Source organism: Mus pahari, chromosome 19 (genome assembly GCF_900095145.1).
Source record: "Mus pahari chromosome 19, PAHARI_EIJ_v1.1, whole genome shotgun sequence".
Classification (NCBI taxonomy): Eukaryota; Metazoa; Chordata; class Mammalia; order Rodentia; family Muridae; genus Mus; species Mus pahari.
This window is the reverse complement of record NC_034608.1, coordinates 49,766,287-49,785,301: the sequence shown is the minus strand read 5'-3', so window position 1 is coordinate 49,785,301 and position 19,015 is coordinate 49,766,287. Positions and strand designations below refer to the sequence as shown.

General features: G+C 37.0%; 1 protein-coding gene and 1 long non-coding RNA gene across 8 annotated transcripts in view; both read left to right on the top strand.

Annotated features, from left to right (window-relative positions):
• The window catches only part of Nrg1 (neuregulin 1), a 1,045,353-nt gene that overhangs the window by 339,619 nt on the left and 686,719 nt on the right, over positions 1–19,015 (top strand). The window lies entirely within an intron of this gene.
• The window catches only part of LOC115062591, a 44,063-nt gene continuing 32,457 nt past the window's right edge, over positions 7,410–19,015 (top strand). For all 3 annotated transcript variants that reach the window (XR_003842528.1, XR_003842529.1, XR_003842527.1), the window contains exons 1-4: positions 7,410–7,530; positions 7,895–7,936; positions 15,259–15,335; positions 16,474–16,638. This is a non-coding gene — a long non-coding RNA (uncharacterized LOC115062591). The remainder of the gene's footprint in view (positions 7,531–7,894; positions 7,937–15,258; positions 15,336–16,473; positions 16,639–19,015) is intronic.

The following is a 19,015-nucleotide window of genomic DNA, read 5'->3' as shown; positions in this document are numbered from 1 at the left end:
CTTTCGGGATAGCATTTGAAATGTAAATAAAGAAAATAATAATAAAAAGAATCGGGGTATCTTAAATTTCTGCTACTTTTATTTTTCTTTTACTTTTTAAAGTTTAAATTTAATTATTTTTAACTTATTAACTCCCATAATTCTTTCTTCATACCCCTCTTCCCTCGTCCTCTGAGCAGGTGGGGACCCACTGAGGTACTTCCCCCAACCCTGACACTTCAAGTCTTTACAAGGCATCTCTGTTCAGTTCTGACCTCCCATCCGACCTTTGGCTCCATTCCTTCTTAGGGTGTACATTTTCTGTCCTCTCTCATTTTGACAGGGGCATATAAACTAAGTTGTCCTTTGTCCAAGCTGTCCAATCCGTTGTCCTTTGAATGTGAACAACATAGCTTAGGGATGACCCAGGTACAGCATCTCCTGTATCTTGATCTAATTATCATCTGAACAACCAGAAAGCCAGTTTAGGAATACATAAGGAGCTCATTTCCATTTACTTTTCATTCCCATACCCTTAGGCACAATGGAAGGTGGAACCTCTTTCGTGGCTAGCAATCTGAACCTTACATTTTCTCTAAACCTGTTGCTTCTGTCTGATCATCACCCACTGAGCCTAAGACTAGATGGCTTTCCCACCCAGAACTGTGAGTGAGTCTTTTCTCTGCCTTCTCTGTTTCCCTGTTGCTTTCTGAACTTTTTCGGATTCTTTTATGGCACTGGTTCCCTGAAGGCAAACTGTATCCTCCAACCCTCATGTAGTTGGAGAACAGAACGGCTAGGATGACAGTTTCTTCTGCTACTAACAGTTTTAGATATGTTTCATACTTTGCTCAAGCTAGAAATTAAATCCTCTTGAATACTTTGGGTTGGGATGCATGCGACTTACATCTTTCTTTCTAATTTATGTCTGCAGTCATGGAGATATTCTCCACTGATAAGCATGAGTGAAATAGGTAATAAAGTCAGGGCTGCCCCTGAATCTCTGCTGCAGTGGTATGGGATACATCATTTGCTTGGAGGGATCTCTTGAGCAAACAGAATAATGATGCCTTGACCTTAGTTCTTCCAGCAACCCTCGTCTCCACATGTCCATAATAATTTACTTCCTTTGCCTCTTATTGTATGCTTTTCCATCAAGAACCTCAGGAATCTTCAGCATTGCTTTAAGGTCCACTTAATCTTTGACCTCTTCTGATCTCTCATCTGAGCTTTTCATTCCCTTCAGCTTTTCAACTTTTGTAGGTATTACTTTTAGGACCCCAGTGCAAATCATTTGAAATTTCCTCTTTAATCCCCTGGCTCCCTTCCCTTTAAACTCACTCTCTTTATTATCCTTAAGTCCTGAAAATGTTTTCCTACTAAACACAGTTTATTCAAGGTCATGCAGTGAATTTTTGCCGCCTTAAGATCAGAACCAAGCCTAGTGCCCTTTCCGTCATCATCCACTTAATTTCATAAACTGCGATGGAAGCCTAAGAAATTTCTTAAAATCTACTATGAAAACAAGCTGCAACAGAAGATAAAGTTCCAGACTTGAATAAAAGAGGAGTTACAAAGGAGTAGTGTTGGACAAGTTACTGATTTTGATGTGTTCACCATGTAGATGAACTAAATGGTCTTTATTGAACCAAATTTATCAACCAGCGGAGACACGGTAAGTTAAGTCTTTAGCATTTAAAGGGGCATCGATAAAGGGACTTTGTATTGAACCACCGTGTGAAAGATGCTGTGGATCAAATCCATTGCCCACCGGGACAGAGGACTTCTAACAGAGCATGTGGATGGCTTGTGAGGACGGTGCCTGGAAGAGAGGAGTTTTCACACTCTAGCTGAGTCCTCAAAATGCGAAACCTTTGTACGGAGTGGTGGAGATCAGTTTTGTAAAAATGCTAAAACTTGTGGCAGAATGTGAGCCTTCCTGTTCACAGAAACAGCAGAGTCCATCTATCATTTTTATTTATGGTGCTGCTACAGGCCTATTTGTCAAGAGGAGATCTAACAGATTTTTGTGTATTCGCTGTCTTCCTTTCGTGTCCACTTTGCCCTAAAACACAAGTCTATTTATTTAGTCATCAAATAATTGGGAGACATCTATTCCATGCCAGGCACTGTGGTCAATATGGGATCTAAGAAAAACATGGCTGCAGGGCTCCAAATCACTGGCAAGGAATTTACTACCAAGTCTGCTGCATGTTTGTCTCCCTAGATAATTCGCTGTGGCCTCAATGACCTTCACTGGCAAAATAGCAGGGAATGAACAATTTTCCTTCAAGGCAGCTAATTCCTTGGTTATTATGAAGCTGATTGGATCTTTTGTATGCATTCCAAAGTCTCTGAAGAGAGTCCTTGAAGGTGTCACTCTGCTAGAAGAGTGTCCTGAGACTCACTACGGAGGACAAATGTCAGCCCAATCAGTATGTGATGAGGTGTCATATCCACCTGACAGTTGGATCTTACAGTTGGGTTAAAAATCGCTTTCATCCAGGGATGATGTTTTTTGTGGCAATTTGGAAATATCACTAGGTTTGGTGTCTGATTTCTGTATATCATCTGTTTTTAGGCTAGTCCTCTGAATTATGTTTAAACAATCATAAAAGCTTGGATTCACCTGACACCTACCAGATGTTAAATTCTATGTGAGGTGTGTCAGCGATATTCTTTCCTTATCCAACTGCCTTTTGAGTCACATAGCACTGTGCCCTTTTCACAAAGGGAAAATTGGTGGCAATTGTACAGTGCCACAGTTGGAAGAGGGAGTTCAGGGATGAAGCCTGTATCCCGCTACAAGCAAACAGCTCTAAAGCAGAAAAAAAGTAGTTAAGGAGCAGAGGCCAAGGATCTTTCCTAATGAGTCACTTCGTAAAGCACAATGCCCAACATCTATAGGATTTGAATGCTATTAGTGCTCACGTATTTCCAAGAATGGGATTTCTACTCAAAGCCAACCCACACAAGGACTGTGAGCTGCAGTGGGCAGAGAGAGCCAACTGGTTTGGGGGTGTGACAGATTCAAAACAAAAACAAGAAAGAACAGGATACTACATAGTTCTTAGTGCTTGCAGGATATATATCGAAGGTAAATATGGCTGATCTCATGTTCTTTCTCTGGGCAACTGGATAGCATAGCTTTCAGTAAGGGTGAATTTCTTCATGTGCTGTTTGAATATATCTCTGTGACACTTTAGTTAATAGCTTGTAATGCTATCATACAAAGTAACTGGTCTCACTAGGCTATTTTCACATATACACATCACTATATTTTTATCCACCCTCCACTGGCCTGCCAGCTTCCACAGTCCATCTTCAGTTGGTCCCCTCCTACACTGCAAATAGTTCTTGGTTCTGCTTTCAGAGTGCATATTTCCCATTACATTCTCCTTCCTCTCCTCTAATTCTTCTTTCAGGCTTCTTCCTCTGCCTCTCTCTCTTTATACTCTTTAAATTGTCATATCTATCTGTTAGTATGATATATATATATATATATATATATATATATATATATATATATATACATATATATATAAATCTAGATTTTGTGCTGAGAGAAATGTGGGATTTTCTGAGACTAGATTATTTCAATAACCATCATTTATCTCAGCTTTCCTGCAAATGCTATGGCTTTGTTCTTTACAGCTGAAGATAGTTCCATTGTATACATGTTCCATGTGTCTTTTAGTCATTTGTCTGTTGATATGAGCTAGTTGTAACTTTGCCATAATGAATCTCCAATAAACATGAGTGAGTCGCCTTTATGATGTATAGTGTATACTATGTAATGTATCATGTATAGTGTATCATCTGTTGTGTATAGTGTATCATGTAGCATGTATAGTGTATCGTGTACTGTGTATAGTGTATCATGTACTATGAATAGTGTATCGTGTATAGTGTAATGTGTATTGTATATACCATAAAGTATGGTGGCTTAGATTCTTTGAGCCCTCCAGAAGTAATACAGCTGTATTATATATTAGTTCAGATTCTGAAGCATCTCCCTACTTATTTGCATAGTGGCTATACTAGTTTACAACTCTAAATGTTAACTCCCCATATCATCATCATTTGTTGTTACTTTGTTTTATTGTTGTTGTCATTGTTGTTGCTGTTATTTTAATGTTTTTGGCATATAGTAATTATATGTGAAAATGGATTTTACTGTATCTTTATCCATGTACATAGTGTGTGATTCAACCATGAGCAGAACATCCTAGGTATCAATTTGTCCTTCCCCTATACCTACTCATTTCCTTCTTCCTACTAGCTGGAAGAACTTTATATGTGGAATAAGTATGTGCGGGAGTGGGGGACAGAGACAAAGAGACAGGAAGAAACAGAAATAGAGAGACACAGAGGGAGGGAGGGAGAGAGGGAAAGAGAGAAGGAAGAAGACTCTTAGACTTAATGAATTCCATTAGGGTGTTACAGGAATATGGCACTATACCAGTACACCACTGAAGACAATGTCTCTTCCTTAATGATAACCCATTAATTACATAAATCCTCAGCTAGGAGTGGGGCCTCATAAGTCCACCTCACCTCTGCCTTCCCTAACCGAGTGTTGACGGGCCTGATATTTTATAGATTTTGTGTAGGTAACCACATCATCCACAGCCTGTGAGTTAAAATGTAAATAGCCATGTCATGCCAAAGGTAGCATCTTACACCCCTTTTCCCATCCCTTCCTCCAAACTCTTACATTCTCCTGTCCCTTCAGGAACGTTCCCTGAGTATTAGAGAGACTGACACAGGTGTGACATTGGTGACAGGGCATTTGCCAATCACTAACTCTCAGTATTGGGTCAGTTGTGAATGTGTGCAGCCACCACCGACCCTGGCAAAAGAAACTGCTCTGACAAGAGCTAGAAAAATAGCACCAATGTGTGGACTTAAGCAGAATCAGAAGATTATTTGGTGGATACAATGAATCACCCAACTACAGCAGTGGTTCCAACCTTCCTAAGGCTGCATTCTTTAACACAGTTCCTCATGTTGTGGTGACCCTCAGATCATAAATTTATTTTTGTGGCTACTTCATAACTGTAATTTTGCTACTGTTATGAATCATAATGTAAATATTTTTGGAGAATTGCCAAAGGGGGCCACAAACCACAGGTTGAGAACCGCTGACCTAGAGTAGTTTGCCTACAGGGTCTGTGACTTCCCTCGACAGGAGTTCTTGGTTAAGTTCCCAGGAGAAGTTCTGTAGTGTCTCCTGCAGAGACAGACTTTGGACAGTCAGGAACTTGCCGTGATTTCACCAGTGGGCCCGTGTTGCCTAGCCTGTCAGTATTGTTGCAGACAGGGTCTCCATCTGAGTCAAACAATGGTTAATACCTCTCTCTCCCAGCAGTCTACATATAACCTTCTGGAACTATGACTATCAGGCTAAAGGATGAAGCTGCTAGCCCATTCTAACTTAATTTCTGTGTGTCCTGCAACCAAAGGGCATGACATTTTTAACCAAAATATCTTGCCATTAAGTCATCTGGTAGGCAATCAAAGCAATTGCATTGCTTATATGATGGTGATGGCTTTGGGGAACTTCTAGATCAATCACTGTATGGAAGTAGTCCACTCCTATTAGTCGAACTTTTCAGTAGCTTCTGGGAGTAGCTTTATCTACCCACATAGACTATTCCCATTCAATTTTTAGTAGTTTGGGTTTTTATTAGCTTATAATAGATATAACTGTGTTTTCATACATTAATAAATTGACCAGAACTTTTAAACCCTCTCACTACTATTATCCCCTTCCACTTCCATACCATACACATTCTAATACCATGCCCCACTTTAGTAATCTTTTGCTGACTCCTAGGTAGTCCCTTTTAGTTACTTGGGCTCTATACACATATCCACATAAATGCACAAATATTAAAATTGGAAGCTAAAGCTTTTATTATAGAAAGAGCCTACATTATTTATTTTTCTGAATCTAAGGTACCACATTTATTATATTTTCTAAAAATGTGAGAATTTCATCTGTGTTTGAGGTAGAATAAAATCCCACTGTGTGCAGTATATGCTACATATTCATTATCTATCCATCTGTTGATGGACATCTGTGCAAAACCATTTCCTTTCTATTATAAATAGAGCAGCGAGAAGCATGAAGAACAAGTAATTCTGTGATAAAGAGAGTATCCTTTGAATATATATATTCACATATATATATATATATATATATATATCCTTTGAATATATATATGTATATATATATGTATATATATATATGGGAATTATATATCTGTGTATGTAATACGATGGTTCTAGTTTGGGGATTTTGAGAATCTAATATCAATAGTTGCTCTACAAGACTATACTACAATCAGCAGTTCTGTCTCCACACCCTCATCTGCATTTGTTACCTTTAGTTTCCTTGATGATGGTCACTATGCCTGGAGTGAGGTAGAACATCAACGTAGTTTTAATTTGCATCTTCCTGACAATTAAAGGTGCCGAGAGCTTTCTAAAGTGCTTGCGGGCTGTTTATATTTCTTCTTGGAGAATGCTCTGTTCAGTTCCTGTATTAGTCAGGGTCCTCTAGAGGAACTGAATGGATAGTGTGAATATATACCATAAAGGGGACTGAGTGGGTTGACTTACACAACTCCAGCTAAGTAACTTAGCGGTAGGCATCTATATGGGGGAGAAACTGGAACCCAGTAGTTGCTCAGTTTATGGACATGGTGTTGGGACTACTCTGTCCTGTCTGATGGTGAAGGCCTAGAAGATTCCTGGAGATCAACAGGTCTTCAGTCCAATTTGGAATACTGAGGAGTCTGGCTTCTGATATTAGCAAAGTATGACAGAATTGTGGCTTAATGCTTTGCTTTGGAGGATTTATTTATTTTCATTTTATGTGTATGAGTGCATTGCCTGCATATATCTGAGTGCACTGTGGGTGTGGTACCTGTGGAAGCCAGATTAGGGCAGAAAACCCCTGCATCTGGAGTTAAAAAGGTTGTATGATGACATTCAGGTCCCAGAAACAAAATGTGGATCTTCTGCAGGAGCAGCAGCTGCTCTTGATGAATGAGAAATCTTTCCAAAAGTATTTCATGAGACCCTTTGCATCTATGTTCATTAGTGAGATATGCATTTAATTTGTTGTGCCTTTAACTGGTTTTAGTATCAGTATAATATAGGCTTTGCAGAATGTGTTCAGAAATAGTCTTTCCTTTTCTATGAAATAATTTGAACAGCATTTTACGGTCTGATGCATTCTGTCTGCAATGTGTTAAACAAGGTCTGATCATTTTTTTGTTGTTGATGTTGAAGTTTGGTGGGGATTTCAATTGCTATTTCAATAGCAATGATTGTTATAGATCTGTTTGAACTTTTCATATTGGTTTTGTTTAAATTTGATATTCACATGACCCCATGAATCTGATCATTTCTTTTAGATTTTCGAAATAAGTGGAATGTGATTTTAAGAAGTGGTCTGGCACTAGAGGGATTGTTCAGAAGTTAAAAGTACTTGCTGTTCTTCCAGAGGACAAGAGTTCATTTTCCAGCATCCTATAATCGGTAACTGCAGCTCGCAACCTGTAATTCCAGGGATCTAGCACCCTCTTCTGGTCTCCAAGGAGCACATGTGGTTTATGTGCATCCACTTAGACATACACACATGCACATAAAATACTTTTCAAGGAAATTTATTTATTATTTCACTTCTGAGTTGTATTTTATCTGTTGTAATATCTCCTTGTCTTCTTTAAATTGTGTCTTTTTACTTCCTTCTCAAATACTCTGGCTTAAAGGTTTATTTGGTTTCTGTTTATATCCCCCTATGCACGAAGTCTTGGTTTCTCTGGTGATTTGAATTGGTTTTAGTTTCCATTTTCCTAGTCTTTGCCATGATATTAATTTCATCTTCTGCCTTCTTCTCTAGGGTTGGACCTGTTTTTCCAGCACCCTAAGTTGCAACATTAAGGTATCTGAGACCTCTCTGTTTTTTAAAATAAATAACTAAATCGAGAGATAAATAGATAAATAAATAAATAAATAAATAAATAAATAAATTTTACACTCCATATTTTATTCCCCCATCCCCATCCACCCTCCTACTGCCTCACATCTTATACCTCTTCCTCATCCCCCTGTCTCAATGTGGATGTCCCCACCCCCCATGCCACCTGACCTCTAAACTCCCTGGGGCCTCCAGTCTCTTGAGGGTTAGGAGCATCATCTCTGAATGAACACAGACCTGGCAGTCCTCTACTGTATGGGTGTTGGGAGCCTCATATTAGCAGCTGGTGTATATTGCCTGTTTAGTGGTCCATTGTTTGAGAGATCTCAGAGGTCTAGATTAATTGAGACTGCTGGTCCTCCTACAGGGTCACCCTCCTCTCTGGTTTTAAAATGGATATATTTATTTCTAAACTTCCCTCTTGGCACTGCTTCCATTGTACCCCTTAACTTTGTTATGTCATCTCTGTTAAAAGAGGAATTTTTCCATTTTCTTCTTGATTCCATGAGTGAACCATCATTCACTATTCAACAATATGTTTTTCAGTCTTTGTGGGTCCATAAGGTTTTCTGTGGTTTCTTTTGCTGTTGATTTTATTTTATTTCAAAACAATATGATTATCTTAAGAACTTTCTTCAGCTTTACTGTATTCATTGAGAATTGTTTTGTACCCTTGATCTGAACAATAGAACAGTCAGCTCCACAGGTTTCTGAGAAGAATGTATATTCTGTAGGTGTTCAGGCAAAATGTCCTTTGAGTGTCTACTAAGTACATTTGATCCCAATATTTCTTTATTTTTAACAAGGCAATCTGTATATTGGTGAAACTGGGGTATTGGAGTCATCTGCTGTTACTGTATTGATTATTCTGTGACTTTACAACTAGTAGTATTTTTTTTTCTATCATAGTGCCTGTTCCTGCTTTCAGTGACTATGTTTAAAATTGTAATTTATACTTGCTTATTCTCTGATCAGTGATAAACTGACCTTCTTCATCTATTAGGATTGGTTTAGGTTTGGACTCTACTTCTGCAGATGTTTGAGCAGCCATGCTCTCTTATGTACCTAATTCTATTTTCTTGGAGTATTTGTTCCTTCACCTTCCCCTTGAAATAGTATCTGAATTTGAAAAATGAGGTGTAATTGTTATGAAAACAATAGATAAATGGGTCAAATAATATGTCCTGTATTTTTTAGATTTTGAAGGAGATGCATTACATTGATATTTCATGTTATTTGTAGTTTGGGGTTCGGAATTGTACATTTAGAGTTATATCATTGATTGGATTTTTTTGCTTAATGTAGAGCACCCTTCTCCTTCTACTTTCAGAGTAAGGATTTTTAATGTTTGTGAGGGAATGAATTCTAATTGGCTTGCAGCGTGACTTTCCTCTGTTAGACTTATAGCCAGGGAAGGAGTCTGTCTGTACTCCTCTTTTGAGTAGAATAGTGTCTACGATAGCAGACCTTATCTAAGGGTAGACCTGCTAAGTGGAATAAATCTAAACTATAAAACAGTTAGTCTTTATGCCCTAATTATGTTAGGGAGAAAAAAGAAAATTAATAGTACTTTGTAAAGTAATATGTTAGTTATTTTGCATATTTATTAAAAAGAAACAAAGAATAAAATACATGAATACTAAATTTAGATTAGTACTAGATAATAGAAGGAAAGAAAGTGGAACATAAATGGAAGGAGAAATGGTAGGGACAAAATATTGGGAGGATGAGGAATTTGGGATAAGGTATACTGAGGAGAGAGGTTAGTATATACTATCAGATATGTAGACCAGACCTGTACCACTGGAGACACTAAGAAAGAGATTTAAAAAGACACTATATGATGGAACGGCTTTCCACACACATGAATTGATAGATTTAATATTGTGAAAGTGGCTATAGTACCAAAAGTGATCTGTAGATTTGATTACAATCGCCATAAAAAATAATCCCAAATCATTCTTTGTGAAAGCAGAAAAAAATCAATCCTGAGTTTTATATGGAAACTCAAAAACCAAAGAACCCAAAGAGTCAGGATTTTTCTGCAAAAAAAGATAATGCTGGGGGTGTTGGAAACATTATTTCAAGTCACAGTGCCTAGTCACAGTAACAGAATAGGACGATATTGGTGCAAAGTGATACATAGATCAAAGGAATTGAAGATCTAGAGCTAAAACTAGAGAACAAGGTATTAAAAATGTGTATTGGAGGAAATAATGCAGTTTTTGGAAAGAGGATGCTGGTAGCCATATAAACTGGAGTAACCACTATAGAAATCAGTACTGGGAGTTCCTTAAAAATTTAAAGCCAGAGCTACCATATGACCCTTGGGCATATACCCAAATTACTCTATATACTACCCCAGAAATCTTTGACAGTCTATGTTAATTATTCATTATTTACAATGACTAGAAGATGGAACCAACCTAGATAGTCATCAATGATTGGATGAAGAAAATGCATATGTAAAAATGTATATATAAATAATGGAATGTACCGAGCTTTTTAAGAAAAACTTATAAAATTTGTGGGGAAATGGATAGAACTAGAAAGTATTAAGTCATCTGAGATAATTTCCTCTCTGAAAAAACATGCTCTTTCACACCTTCTATATGTGGTATTTTTATTTTTATTCACTTTACATTCTCATCTCGGCTCCCTGCCTTCTCTCCTCCTAGTCCCACCCTTACAAATCTGTCCACCTGTTACCCCCTCCTCTTCACCTCAGAGAAGGGGAACCTCCCTTGGGTACCACCCCACTCTGAGGCATGGACTGGACACATCCCCTTCCTCTGAGGCCCAACCTAGCAGTCCAGGTAGGGGAAGAGGATCCAATGGCAGGGAACAAAGAGCAAAACAGATCCATTTCCCATTGTTACCGGACCCACATGAAGACCAAGATGCACATCTGCTTCAATTATATAGTGGGTCTAGGTCCAGCTCCTCTATGCTCCCTGGTTGGTAGCCCAGGCTCTGTGAGACCCCCAAGGTCCCAGGTTAAATGTCTCTGTTGTTCTTTTAGTGGGGTCTTTGATCCTTCCCACTTGCTCTCTTCTATCCCCAAGTCTTTCACAAGACTCCTTGGACTCTGCCTGATGTTTGGCTGTGGGTCTCTGCATCGGTCTCCATCAGATGCTGGGTGGAGTCTCTTGGGAGACAGTTATGCTAGGTTCCTATTTGCAGGAATGACAGAGTAACGTTAATAGTGCCAGATGTTGTCTCTCTCACAGGGGATGTGTCTCAAGCTGGGGCTCTCTTTGGTTGGCTGTTTCCTCAGTCTCTACTCTATCTTTATCCCTACACATCTTGTAGGTAAGACTCCCTCCCTCCTCTGGAAGTCCTGCCTGGCTATAGGGGGTAGCCAGCCATTTCAGTCTAGATATGCCCCTCTGGTAGGAATCTCACCTTGGTTAACCCCATAGACTCCTTCGGTCAGTATATAGCTTTCCAATTCTGTCCACTGACCTGCAAATTTCAGAATTTCATTTTTTATTTAGTACCAAAAGAAAATCGTGTGTGTGTGTGTGTGTGTGTGTGTGTGTGTGTGTGAGTGTATACCATAATTTCATTATCTACCTATCTACTGATAGACATCTAGACTGATTCTATTGGCTAGTTATTTTGCATAGAGAGGTAGTGAATGTATATTCTAAGGCAGGCATGTGTACCCCCTTTCCAGTAGCATCAACAATGTGAATAAGTGTACTTGTTATACAAAAACCTCACCAGCCCCTGTTTGTTTGATCACAGCCATCCTTAGTTTGGTGACAAGAAATACCAATGGAATTTCAGTTTATATTTTCCTCACATTAGACTATTGTGCTTCTTTTGAAAAGTCTGTAGTTCAGTTCCATAGCTAATTTTTTAAAATTATATTTTAGATATTTTCTTCATTTACATTTCAAATGCTATCCCAAATGTCCCTTATACCCCCCCATAGCTAATTTTTATATCAGGTGTTTGACTAATCCTCTGTCAAATGTAAAGTTGGCAGAGATTTTTAAGATTATAGTTACATCATTATCACCTACCTAAACTTCTTCCAAATGCTCCCCTGGACCTTATACTCTTTCAACTTTATAACCTCTTTTTTTCTGAGAAAAATCACATTTCTTAAGATAGAGAATTCCAATTGGTTATCCAATCCCAAATGGTCAATTCTGAAAACATACACATACAAGAAACATAAAGACTGAGCATATTATATTTATGTATTTAGAAATAAACACACCACACACACACACACACACACACACACACACACACACATTGCAAGCCACCTTTGCTGGATAAGTATACTTATCATCCCTCACTGAAGGAGCTTCTCATTATGACCAAAGGACACAATCACAGCGAAACAGAACTGGAGCTGAACGCGATGCAGTGATCAGTATATCATGAGGAAGCCAGGCCAAATGGCTAAGTCTATATCTCAGCTCCTGCATCTATCACTTGGGCCTCTTTACAGAAGAAGACACAAAGTTTTTAAAAGGTACAACAGCAAGATGTTTGCTGGGGAAACAACCTTTTATGAAAATGGGTGCATAAAGAGGACAATATCAATAAATACGCTAATGTGGAAGAAGGAGAGATGTCTTGAGGTTCAAATCATAGACAACTACAGACATTTCAGGACTTCTGTGGGAGGGCTAATTAGCCTCTCCTAGGAATGAGACCACTAGATGGATATCCAAAACAAAGTGGTCATTGTTGAAATCATATATACACAAACAATAAACTATACTCAGAATCTTTTGTTTATATATGCCTGTATTTGTGCATAAATATGTAGCAATAATCAAATAAAAGATGCTATCAATTTAGGGGGAGATAGAAGGGTTGGAGGGAGGGAACATAAGAGAAGCTGGAGGGAAGAAAATGAAAATGGCAAGTAATATAATTGTATTTAATTTAAAATATGTTAAAGTAATAACTGAGTGAAAAATAATATACATGTGTATGTTTATCAATATATAATAAATAGATGATAGATAATAGACAAATAGAGTTTATATATATATATATATATATGTATATATTAGATAGAAAAGCAGATAATGGATAGAAAACAGATAATGGGTAGATGATAGATAATAGAGAGGTTAATAATATATATGTTAATAATATATATATACACACATAGACAGACATAGACAGACAGATAGATAGATAGATAGATAGATAGATAGATAGATAGATGAGAGAGAGAGAGAGAGAGAGAGAGAGAGAGTGTGTGTGTGTGTGTGTGTGTGTGTGTGTGTGTGTGTGTGAATGTCAGCTACAGAAATAAATGTCTTAGTAGTTAGGAGCTTGGCTCATCTTCTTAAAGATCAGCAATCTCTTGAAGTGGCTTACAACTATCTGTAAATCCAGTTTCAGGGCCTTCAAAGCCCTTTGGCCTGTGTAGGCATATGCATATACACTCTGCATATAAAATCACACGCACACAAATATATATGTATATATATTAGTTTTTAAATGAATAATTATATGCTTCTTAAGTTAAATACTATTGAAAATATTTTGTTTGTTTAAGTTCTTCATTGTCTTATTGAAATGAGATGTATTTAAAATTGCTTAATTAATAATTGGTAAGTTGGTATTCTTTATGTGTTATACTCTCCTATGTATTGTAAAAATATGTTACTGAACATTTCAGACAACTTTCTGAAGTAGGAATTATAATTATACTCATTGTATGCATCAGAAAACTAATACACAAAGATAGCATAGTCAGACTTGTAGAGCTGGTTGGGATTTGAATCTACATGTTTTGCCAGTATGCTCTGGGATGTTAGGTGTCAGCACCCTCTCTACATAGATGACAAGATGAGATGCTCTCTTATTTGTCATTGTGATGTCACTGGACACGGTTGTTTAGCCACTGGGAGATAAATAGCCATCTGAATGTCAGTGGAAAGTCCATGTTCAGTTATCATTGCATAAGGACATCTATTACGTTCATAAAAGGCATTCAAAACTGAAGAAATGGTCTCAACTGACTCTTCCTTCCAATGATGGTTTTTATCATTCTTGGTATCTTACTGACAATTCTCGATAAGGCATAAAAATCTCTTGAAAATTTCTGCCTAAAGCAGGTTACATATTATAGGCTCATCAGTAGCTTCCCAGACTAGTGCTACAGAGGTGCCTGCCATATTCCCAGGGGCAGGTCTTCCCTTTAGACACATTCTTAATTGTTGCTCTCCTCTCTGTGCATAAACTGGACATAAATAGAAACCTTTCCTTGAATAATTAATGGCGTGGTTCTGGCTTTACTAATTAGCACTGGTTGTTATTTACATATTCTCTTGGCTCAGTCACCCCCTATCCTCAGTTCAGTCTGTTTAGGCCTTCGATTTAGCCTTTGGTGCAAGATTCACCCTACCTCATCATCTCTGTGGATCTGACTGCCATCCACAAGGCCTCACATTCTACTGTCAATTTTGTCTGTAATATACTCATCCTTTAAAAAATATCACTGCCTCTATGAATGTGATTTTTACTTCTGGGGATCTCTAATACCTACAGAAAACTTACAATTTGATTTAGAAATAAATTTATCTCAATTCATTGGCTTGTTTTTTGACAACAAAGCAAAATGTGGAATTAAGTATAATTTTCATTATTAATATAGTAAAAAATTAGAGGAAAAAAATTTCATTAATAAAAATATATCTGTAGTTTCAAAATGATTATAAATGTCTAGTTCTAGCTTAGGTAGTTATGTCAAAGCATTCATCTTTACAAATTTTAAATAAATGAAGCTTTGTGTTTCTCCATGATGTTAGAGCATTGTTTCATAGTTTTGGGCATAGCAATAACATTATTGCTAGTAGTATACTGGTATTTTAATGTGTGCTAGAAGATCCACTTGAATAGTGGTAAATACAGCAAAGAACTGATGGAGAGTCGTTTACAGGACTCAATATGTGACATTCTCTTGTAATGGAAACCATGTGTTAATGGGTGTGGTGATGCACTTAGTAAATGGTAGAGGAGGGATGGTTGCAAGGAGGTTATTAAATTCTTGTACATATGAGATCTTTCTTCTACCCATATAGTTCCAAAAGGATAACCAAGAACAAGGCAAAACAGGTTTTGTTTGTAATAGAACAATAACCAAGAAGACATGCACGTCTTTGTCTAGAAACTTGTGCACAATTATTTTGCACATTGTATCTGGAAGAATAATAACCATTAACATGGTGATGCAATGATTTAGCATCATAGAGGTTTGAAAGTTTGGTCATCTAATTTTTAAACATTGTCTTCCTCTCTTACAGTTCATAATGCAAATCCATTCTGGGTCTTCAACCATCAGATCAATGTTCTTCCCGTCATCATCCCTGCTTTCATAGAGGTTGTGATGCTGTGACAGTTTGTCCAATAATAATCAGTCTTCAAATTGAATGCCAATTAAATTAAGGGCCCACAACCAAGAGATGTGTTGGATTTGAACATAGATAAGTAGTCCTACTCAATTATCAGTATGCATATGCAAGACAAAGGAGATGTTATTTAAATAACAGATAGGAGTTATCAAATTAAATCAATTGTAGAATGTAAGAGGTATATAAATACATTCCATGATGGTTGGAACATAGAAGTTTTGAAGAAAGAAGTCACAGCTGTAAGAAATGGGAGTCCATTGAACTGGTGATCCCATACTGTCAGGATCACGTGATGCCTCATAGCTCTGACTAGGATTCTGAATAGATAGGGACCTAGAAACTTGCTAGGGCCTTAACAGATTAGTGAAACTACCTGTTCTAAAATAGCATTCTGAGTACAACAGAAGGAAGGGATTAGAAAAAGATACACTTTGAGAAGATCACTCAAGAGCTATTTCAGCAAAGATAAACTCTCACAGTTTTTACGAGGCAATGGGGAAAAACTGAAAAAGAAAAGAAACCACACATATACTAGGGTTTTAGCAAAGGAGATAGGAGGGAGAAAACTTATAACCCTAAAACATGAGCTGCCAGAAAAGCATGCTTCTATGCGTTAGTAGAATACAGAGTTGGAATATTGTTAGCTATATTCATCTGTTGCGAATGGTGACACTGGAGAGGCAGGTTGGGACCACTGCATGAAGATCCTTTTATGTGGGGCTGACAATGAATGGACATCTCTGAAGGAATATGAGGGTGATGAAATCAGATGTAGAGTTTAGAGAGGTCTCCCTGGAGGTATGACGGACATCATTTATAAACTGAAGCATAAGACAACAAGGAAATAAAAGGGAACCAAAGTTAAGATCCTGAGCACTGGATTGAGGACCTAGAGGTAGATCCAGTAGGTTTGGATGAGGTAAAATCCTCATTCAATACACATTCATTGATTGTAGGGAATGAAGGCCAGGACGAGGCCCTTGCTTTGGCTGCACTATGGCAAAAGAAAGAAGCCTTAGGAAAGAGCTACTGAGTTTAAATTTGTTCTGAAATGATTTTCTCAAAATCTATTCCTCTGCATGTACTTTTCTGTTTTGCTCTACAAAGATCCATGGTCTGTTTGTTCTTGAGGGCTGCTTTGCTGCCTTAATTATACATGGAGGAATCTACCTGTCCAACTCTTGTTCCATACCTCACAAAATGGAAATTTTTCATCTAAGACTCTTCATGAATTTCTATTAAGTTCCCGAAGGCTATTGGACTCGACACTCAGTAAGTAATTGTTAATCATCAGCGTGTATCTGGAGCATGGTGATGTGGAAATGTATTTATGCCAAATTGCCAATGCCAATTTCAACCTGGCAGTGAAGAATGAATAATGGGGACAGGAGTTTTTAGGTCCACTGGGAGAGAGCTATGACTTTCTCTTCCTCATATAATTACTCATTGTGTTGGCACACAGGACTTCCAATCAATTAATGTGTGATTTAAGCTTACAATAAACATTAGAAGGTATTAGTCTCCTGAATAAGGGATAAACAATACTTCTTCCTCTCAAATATATGAATATTAATCATATATGTATATACGAATAAACAATGCAACTACCACTATATATTTACAGTTCACATTTACATGAACTTATATGCGAATCTTTTTTTGTCATCTTTGGTATATCTTTGAAAATGCTTCAACTCTATACTGTTACTATAGGTTATACTTCAGTGGTAGCATGGCAGGAGGATTGCCCCTGGTTTACGATTCCTGATTTGAGCTCCATATGTATTAACTTCTCAGAATTTTAGTATAGATTCTTCATTAATTTTTAACCACATTGAATCTTAATTTTGTCATCTGTAGTTGAGGTTGTATTGATGACTAAAATGTCATGGTAGTTATACTGTTCTATTTTAGTACAATAATATATTATTCCTGAACTTAAGTTTCTTAATTGCAAGAAATGGAATAAAATATAGGATAGGATTTTCTAAGATTTACAGGTTCTTTTTGTACCATACATAGTATAAAAGTAATAAAATTATTCCCAAGGTATGGAATTAAAGAAAAATAAAAAAGAAAACTGAACATCATGACTTTGGTGCCCCAACAAAGAAAGTAGTTTAAATCATACTGGATTTTCCTTCTAAATGGTTGTGGAATCCATCCCTGAGATGAAATTCTGAAATGATGAGAAACCCTTAAAATAGACATATGGTGACCTGAGAAATTTGGAATTTATACTGAAGATCAAAACATAACAGCAAAGGGTATTGAATAATTATTAATACGTATATTCAGAAAATGAAGAAGGGAGAGATTAAAGGACCCATTTCCTGAGTCTCAACAGACGAAGGTTCTCTGGTTTGGTCATCTAGACATTGCACAACTATCTCTCTATGGTATCTGTGCTCTGCTATGCCAAAAGTTGGTGAATCTACGCCAGCCCTTTTTTTTTTTTTTTTTTTTTTTTTTTTTTTTTTTTTTTTTTTTTTTTTTAAACATCTCTTTCAGCCAATAATATAAGAGAAAGAGAGGCAAATGACAATTGATAAGTTTGTCCCAGCAGCTCTGTTCACTGGTCTTTGGGGTACATTGACTCTGTATACCTTTTATCAAAATGCATGAAATTGCTTGCTGATAACTTGCACTGTTAGCACATAATATATTTACTTAAAGACTTCTAAATTTTTATATCTTTTATTTACTATTCGATACTGAAATTAGATTTATTACTTTCTCTAAGACAGTACATGCTTGGGGAAGGGGGGTAGGAGTTATCCATTCTAGAAAGTGCTAGATAAAATAACACAGGATTATTTATTTATTTTTTTTAACTCAATGATTATCCGAAGTGGTGAAGTAAGGATAAGAAAATTATTAATGTTCATATGATATGCAGAATGAAAAATATTTGTGAGATCTATTATCCTTAAAGGCAAGACAGAACGGAGGAGTGAACAGGTAGATAAGACTGATTCCAGGTCTCTCTCTATCACTTAAGTTAACTTATGTTTTTATGTTTTATGTTTTTATATATCTTATGTTTTGCCCTATAGCAAAAAAAAATCACAAAAGCTAAAGTTTTCTGTCCAAAATGAACAAGAATTTATAGAAAGAGATAATAACTTGTCTCATTTGAGTACACCCAGGATCTCTGCATAGAACACAGTCTACAGCCACTAAAAGTGAATTGTGGCATGTCATGACGTACGGTGCTACTGTTTGTTATTCTGAGAAGTGGGTACAGATAAATAGAAACTACTTCTTCAGTCCTTTAGTGTCAAGTAGTTGGTTTTATTTTTATATAACCGCTAGTTACTTACAGACAACTTTATAAAGGCATTAGCTATGGTTTTATATTTGAGAGGAAAACAAAAATGATATTTAGCTGTTCGACATTGAATGGTATCTATAGCTGTGCATACTTTTACAACATAGAAAATTCCAATTTACTTTCTTGAAGGATTTGTTTTCTGCATATATTGGATTTCAGCAATATTAAATATTTGCAGTTGTGTTTGATGGTGTTCACTGCCAGCACTTGAGAGACTAAAAGAGGAGATTTAGAATTTGGAAATATCCTAAACAACCTCTCATAGTCATACACCACACACACACACACACACACACACACACACACACACACACA